The following is an 8217-nucleotide window of genomic DNA, read 5'->3' on the forward strand; positions in this document are numbered from 1 at the left end:
AACTCAAAAATAAAGCAATACACTAGAATGTGATGTTATGGGTAAAGGGTATGGCCAGGCTTTTATAAGAGCCCAGAGTAGTCGATCCTCAGCTGCTCCCGCTGGCACGCTTGTCAGAATCAGGGCTATCAGGATCAGGCACATCAGCTTCATCAGAATCAGGGGAAGAGATAGGGGACTCGGAAAGCTCTAGGTCTGAAAGGTCAGGATATAACCTTGTTTTTTCTTCCCCCTTTTTTGTTTTACTTCTGGTAGACGCTGCTTTAGCAGACATAGCCTTTTCTGATCTTTCCTCCTGCAACATTTCTAAGGCTGCCTGCCCATTTTCTACCGCATCGCTGCAGCGCTGGCCTTCGAGACACCCTCTTACTAATTTCCAAACTGGTCTAACCCCATGTTTAAGCATCCCTTGTTCTGCAGCGAAATCTAGATCACGGCCCAACCTTTCCCAGGAAGCTACCATGAGGCTTCCGGAAACTGCGAACCAGGGTGTCATTATATCACATTCCTCTAGAAATCTTTCTAAAGTACTCTTCTTAATCTTTAATTTCTTTGAAAGGAACAGCTCGTTAAGAGCCAGAAAAATTGGGTGCAAAGAAGTTGCGCCCATGATACTAGCAGCACTTTTGCCTTCACTTGCTTTCACTTTCTTTAATTTTCCCGCCCGCTTTTGTCGCGGCTCTACGTTTTCTCGCTCTCTCTTTATCTATAGATGAGAGCAAAATCCGCTTTTATTGCGGTTCCCCAAATTACCTGAGGACTTACCGGTATACCACCCTGACAGCAAAAAGTTCTGAGCTCCACGAAGAGGCTGAGGTTCCCCGTACAGGCCACCACTTGTTGCGACCACCTCGACCAGCAAGGAAGACACAACACCGAGCTCTTCTTTCTGCCGTTTATTCAGGAGCCTTGAACAATCTTCTGACCCCCGGGAAAGCCAGCCCACGCCCTTTATAGCCACTGGGCAACCAACCCCGTAGTGCTACGTGGGCAATGCCGATAGGGTCAGACATACGCAAGCAAGCCAGATTCTACGCCCAAGCCAAATAAGGAGTTGTTTATCCCAGAGAACACTCGCCATCGGGAAGGTGGAAGCCGGACGCCAGCGCCATCTTTGAGGCGCGGCCGTGCACGGCTCTCTACAGCGATGGTAGTGGTGGTGGTGGTGGTGGTGGTGGTGGTGGTGGTGGTGGTGGTGGTGGTGGTGGTGTTGGTGTGGTTTGATGGAAGGTTCAAGAAAAATTAGTTATTGAGAAGGGAAGAGACAATAATATGTACTCCTGAATCTCATAACAGAATTTCTCTTGCTTTGATTCTCAATAATTCAAATGAATGATTATTGATAATACCCAAGGGACCTCACCAGCTAGACTGAACTTTTGCTAAAAATGGCTTAGCTCAGTGGTTCTCAGTCTGTGGGTCATGACACCCTTGGGGGTTGAACAACCTTTGGCAGGGTCACCTAAAAACATCGGAAAACACAGCTATTTGTGATTCCTGACAGCAGCAAAATTACAGTTACAAAGTAGTGATGAAAATAATTTTCTGGTTGGGGGTCACCACAGCATGAAGAACTGCATTGAAGAGTTGCAGCGTTAGGAAAGTTGAGAAGCATTGCCTTAGCTCGTCTGGGCCTAGCCACCTCAAAACACTGACTTAGCAGGTCCTGGGGAAGATACCTGGAAAGCAGCAGAAAAAAAAGAATTATGAGAATGTGTCACCTGATCTTTCAGCGTTTCACAGTGACCTCCTTGTTTAGACGATCCAGAGTCCTTTCCCTACTCAACAGGGCCATGGGAAGGCAAAGAGAGCTAGGTTTCTCGCCAAGCCTGACTTGGCTTGAAGCATTAACCAGAGCAGCTACTGGTCCACAAGCGTCTCAGGAAAAGGAAATCAAACCCAGAGCTTTGGCATGGGTGAGTCTAGTAAAGGATGGCCTTGCACTTCTGATTCTTCCGGCCTCCAGCTCCCAAGTGCTGGGATGACAGCTGTATACTATCACATCTGATTTTATGCACTGCTAGTGATTGAACCCAGGGTTTCATCTAGCCTAAACAAGCACTGTACCAACTGAACTAATCCCCAACCCACAGGTAAGCCTCTCTTAATGGAGGGCAGCAGGGCCAGCGAGGTATGGTGCCATAAACTTGTGATCCTATCACTCAGGAGAATGGTAATGGAGTATCATAAATTTTAGGCTTCAAATAACAATTGGAAGACTGCAAAACAAACAACATCAGGAAATCATTTCCTGGGATCGGTGTAGAGTTGCCCAGATGTTGATGGGGCAACCTCTGCATATGCAGAATTACTTTGCACGCCTTGGAATTCTCAAGTTTGATGAATTGAGGCTAGACATGCTTTAACTAAACTTGGAGAGGTTTTTGTGACTTCATTATCTAAATCTGGATATCAGTTAATTGAGGTGAGCAGGGTAGATTTTCACCATAACTAGCAGGTGTCTCAAGCAAGACTCTGGCCTTTCTACGAACCTCTTTGATAGGCAGATACCACCATTATTGGCTATCCCCTCTGTGACAGTCTAGTGCTGGTCAGAGGGCTTCAGTCTCACCCAGGAAAGACCAGAGCTCATGACCTGCTGACATGAGCAGTCAGTGCCACCATTTAGGAGTCTGCGTATCAGACCATGGACTGGCTTTCCTGAGCTCCCCTTTGCCCCAGGCCCTTCACAGTCCTTGGAGGAGTATGATGGCCCTTTACTAATAGGTGCGAATGCCAATGGGGTGGAGAAGTGGGAAACTGTATTCTCATGCCACTTTGCTTTCATGCAACACTCCAACTTAAAGATTCAGGACTTAAGAGAAAACCGAGCTTCACTATTGGAGGAGGCAGAACATGGAAACCATCTTTTAGTCGCCCAGTGCCTTCGAGGCCCCCAGGAAGCAAGGCCTCACCTACTCTCTTCTTAGCTGAGGGCTGGCAAAGTAGCATTCTAGGTGGGGTCAGAGTCCATTGTGGAGCGTCACACCAGACAGCCTCTGAACCATTTCCCAACACCCTGTTCATCCTGTCCCTCAGGTCTCCTTCCTTTCCTCCAATCTTATTCTGGCATAGATTTGAGAAATAGCTGAGCACGGGTTGTCAGTGTGGGTTTCCTGTGGTGGCCCCCCAGAATCCTCAGACTAGGAAGTTGATAGACAAGTTAGAGTAATCACACTGTCTTGTGACAGGTGCCTGGCAGAGAGAGACGCGTCATCCCTCCTTGGACCCTGACGACTGCTGGGGGAAGGGGAGCTCAAAGCAGAATGACATAGGGACAGGTGGATAGAGAAATGGGATGTGTCAGGCAGCCCTGGTGGATGTATGGTGTGTCTGGAGCATGTTCCAATGTTGGTAAAAGGCAGATAATGTGACGCAATCCCCCAGCTTCTGACTGCGTTCCATCCCCCAAATGCGTGTGTTCCTAGCCCTGTGCTCACTGGTCTATACTCTCCCCTTTCATCTGCAGCCATGCTAGCCTTTTCTTTATTTTCAAATGAGTAGAGAAATTGGGGTTCAGCCCAACTCTGCTGCTGATGGCTTGGTGTCTTAGTTAGGGTTTTATTGCTGTGAAGAGGCACCATGACCACAGCAACTCTTATAAAGGAAACCATTTAATTGGGGCTGGCTTACAGTTCAGAGGTGTAGTTCATTATCATCATGGTGGGAAGCATGGTGGCATGCAGTCAGACATGGTGCTGGAGATGTAGCTGAGAGTCCTGCATCTGGATCAGCAGGCAGCAGGAAGGAAGAGACACTGGGCCTGCCTTGAGCACTTGATACCTCAAAGCCCACTCCCAGTGACACACTTCCTCCAACAAGTCCACACCTCCTAATAGTGCTGCTCCCTGTGAGCTTATGAGGGCCATTTTCATTTAAACCACTACACCTTAAGTCTGTTCCTTCACCTCAAAAGCCTGAAAGAGCCCATTGTGTCAGGCTGGAAGAAAGATGATCACAGTCAGCATTGGTGGCACATTTTGGCCACTAAGTGTAAAGTTATGTCTGGGGCCCCGTATAGACCCTTAAGCCAAGCATAGGGCCCTGAACACCAATCCTGCACTCCACAATGACTTCCATACTCCAGCAAGTACAAAAGCAAGTGCTTTAGAGGCCCTCAAGTGTTCTTCTGCATTCATGGCCAATGTCCATGCCAGGATGCCAACAGGCTAGGGCCCCTCAGGCTCCTGGAGGCCCCAGCAACCATGCTGGTGGGACTGGGTTCGCTGGTGCAGATCCTTGTATGGACAGCTGAGGGGCCACTATACTTGTCACTGACAGGAAGCTTTAGGGCTGCAGAGCTGGTTCTTGACTGAGTCCACAGCAACCCAGGGTCCCCTGCCTCTGGGGACAGCGGGCATTCCCTTTGCGATCACCTCCCCTTTCCTCTACTCTTCAGGCCTCAGAAGACCGTCCCTATCCCAGGCTCATTACCTTTATGTGAGATTTTGGCTGCCAAAAAGGGAGAGGACTTCCAGGCATGGTGGTGCACACCTTTAATGCCAGCACTCTGGAGGCAAAGGCCAGCAGATCTCTGTGAGTTCGAGGCCAGCTTGGTCTACAAAGTGAATTCCAGGACAGCCAGGGCTATAGTGAGAGACCCTGACTTACTGGGGGTGGAGGGCAACTTCCTCCCAATGTCAATGTTGTGTAAAGTATTTCCCTCCAGAGGGACTGACTCCTACTTTCCAGGAGGTGTCCATGAGTTGAAGAGGTTTTAAGATTTGTCAATTTTTGAAGTCAGACTCCCCCTCCATCTTTTTAATAGTATAGCAATGCCGTAGACATTATTTTAGAACCTTGTTGAAATTCCACGTTGTTACAACCTTTGTAGCTGGCGTTTGCCTTCATGGAAGCCTTCTCTATTTTCTTTTCAGGTCTGTCTACATTCTCCTCCCCCTCTGCCTCCCCGCCCCTCCTCTCCTCCCCCAGTATCCTGGCCCTCACCCCCTTACAGCTAATGTCAATGATCTTCCACCTGTGCATCCCAGTTCCCAAAAGGATGACTTGGTAAGGTTCACTGAAACGTTGAGGTCACTTTGGTTGAGGTCACATTCTCCTTTGTCGTTGAAAACGTTCTGCTCCCTCCCCGTCCTTTCAGCTCTCTTCCACTTCCTTCAGCTGCTTTTGCTCTATCTCACTGTCTTGACCGATGTCTGCATCTGTTCTCCCTCCTTCCCACCCTTCCCTTCCGCTCCCTCCCCTCCCTCCACTTCCAGCCCTTCCTTTCGTTCCCCTCACCACTTCCCACCCTTCCTTTCCTTCCCACCCTCCCTTCTTCCCTCTCCTCCTTTCTTTTCCTTCTTCTGGGCCCTTTTGTGCCAAGCATTGGTGGCACACATGATTTAGGGGACACACACACACACACACACCTCGTATAGAATGAGTTTACACACACACACACACACACACACACACACACACACACACACCTCGTATAGAATGAGTTTACCCTCAGAGTGTGGCTATTCAGAGAAGCAGGGAGAATACATGAATTAATAAGGGCAATGTAATTAGATATGCAGGAGACAGGCAGTGAAAAGAGAATTTCTAGCTAGTGAGCACTACTAGAACTACTGAGTTAACTCAGGCCAGCTGGGCACCTTCTAAACAGAAGGAATACTGTTTCCTGCATGGCCATATGGAAAAGCATGGTGTGTGGAGGAACTTCAAGTTTCAGAAATTGATGAACCATCGAACGGAGTGATAGAGGGGTCAGAGAAGGATGCATGGATGACTATCCAGGCAGTGAGACCTGAATGGGGGAGGAGGCAAGGGATGCTGATGACTGCAGCAAAGCTAGGCTGCCAGAGAGAAGAGAAAGCATGCAGGGTTTGCAGTTCCAGCAGAAGGGACCGAATGCTTGGATTCTGGCTTCACTTCTGTCGCTGTGACAAATTCCCTGGTCGGAAGTCAATAAGGGGAAATAGTTTGGTGTACTATCACAGGTTAGGGTCTGTCATTCTGGGGAAGTCAGGGCAGGGACTTGTCACATCACATACACATTCAAGAGCAGAAAGGTGCAAATGCATCCATGCTGCCTGCTTGCTGCTTCTGGTCCCCTTAGTTTTCTTCGCTCTCACACCTTCTCACTTTGACTAAGAACAGCCATGCAAGCAGCCAACCTAGTCTACATAATTCCTTATATGTAGGAAGAGACATAAAGACTGCCTTCCCAGGTGATTCTAGGCCCTGTCAAGACGGTTTTTAAAACATACCAGCAGAGGGCACTGTGTGACATCAGATTGTATCTGGTGCGAACGTGCCCATGGGTCTGCAGTGAGGACACTTAATCCTCCCTGGTGTCTCTTCCCAAGCTTGCCTCACTAGACCTGAATTCCATTTGCTGCAGTCACATGCATCAGGCCTCCACTTTGCTGCAGTCACATGCATCAGGCCTCCACTTTGCTGCAGTCACATGCATCAGGCCTCCATTTTGTTACAATCACATGCATAAGGCCTATACTTTGCCGCTAGAATCTTTGGGTGTCCCCTCATCTTTTCTCATCCATCTGCTCCAGGATGCTTTCCAGGAAGCTGAGGTTAAATACTTACTGCTTTCCATAGTGTATTGAGTGGGGCCTGGGCCTGCCCCCTGACTGCCATTATTCATTGCTAAAGCTGATGGTATGTACTTCCCTCATCCAGCAGGAATACTGCCTCACTTAGGACCTGACCTTCTCAGGACACTGTGAACCTTCCTGTCTAGAGCCCCTACCAAATGTCACATTTTTCTCTCTCTACTAGACTGTAAGTCTGGATCAGGGATGGAGCAATGGGGCCAGGGGCCTGGGTTCACCATCAAATACATTTTCTTAGATTTCATACTTCTTTTTCCTCAGATTGCATCTCTTTAAAATTAAAGCTCATATCGAACTTTCTGAGGTTCAGATTTCGATGAAGTGTGTACTGAGGACTCACACCAAGGGGAAACAGTTGAGTCACTGGAGCCTCCCACCATCTGAATAAGAAACAGGGCACACGCCTTTAATCCCAGCACTCGGGAGGCAGAGGCAGGCAGATCTCTGTGAGTTTGAGGGCAGCCTGGTCTACAAAGCGAGTTCCAGGAAAAGGCGCAAAGCTACACAGAGAAACCCTGTCTCGAAAAACAAAAACAAAAACAAAACAAACAAACCAAAAAAGAAAGAAACAGGATCCACACTCAGCTGAGGAGCAGGGGCCACTCCCCTGTTCCTTGAGCTGTGTGTTCTCACTCTGCTGCCCAAAGCTCACACTCCAGTATTTGGAGATCAAGGAACAAGCATTGTCTCTGGACATTCTCCTGCAGGTGGCCTCATAAACAGACCATGTACTGAACACTCTGCTGGGTCCCCAGAGGCCACCCTTGCCTAATGTCCATCTCTGTCTGGCACCCAGGACACCCACTGTCTCTCAGCAAACCCTGCTAAGTGGTGTCCAGCCTCCTTACTCACTGGCCTTCCTCCTCCCCCACCTGCACACTCCTCCTTTGCACCATCTCTTGGGCTGTCCTCCCTGCATGGACCCACCTGACACTCTTTAGAGTCCCACTATGTTTCTGAAGCTTTCCTGGACACCTTCTGCTCAATTCCATTCTCTTCAGTCATTTGTACATCACACTTAAACCTGTGGGTGAGCACATCTCTGAGCTTCCCTTATTCCTTGGCCACAGACTGCAGAATCCAGCGGAAAACAGGAGGAAGCTCACAGGCTGGGGCAGCTGCCAGTCTTTCTGTGCCTTTACTGCCTCCTTGTGGTGGATTGCATGCAGTATATGGCTCCTGAGTGTGGGAGCTCTAACTGCCACCAGCAACTCTGTATCTAGACTGAGTAGGTAAGGGGGTGTTTCCTTGTTATCCAAAGGATTCTATGGCCTTATGCTTGTCAGGCTAGATGCACAAACCAGGTCACTCTTCTTTCTTTCCACTCACCGTGGTTAGACCTTGGGATTCTGCTTTCCCTGAGAAAATGGCTCAGTGAATCCAACGAGGGATTTAAGTTGGCAGAAATCAAGATTGAAGATCCTTTCTCCTACCCCACCATATCCTTTCCTTCTGAGCTAATGGAACAGGCTTGTGGAAGTTGTTCAGTTTTCCCCGGGCTCATGGACACTCACTCTGGACAAGCTGCCTGGGGTGTATGAGCTGCAGTCCTGAGCTGCCCCCAACCTGGGGGCCAGGTGAGAGCTCTTACTTGTGTCCTTGTGGGTGGTGCCTGAGCATCTCCTCTCTCTCTTAT

Source organism: Peromyscus eremicus, chromosome 6 (genome assembly GCF_949786415.1).
Source record: "Peromyscus eremicus chromosome 6, PerEre_H2_v1, whole genome shotgun sequence".
Classification (NCBI taxonomy): Eukaryota; Metazoa; Chordata; class Mammalia; order Rodentia; family Cricetidae; genus Peromyscus; species Peromyscus eremicus.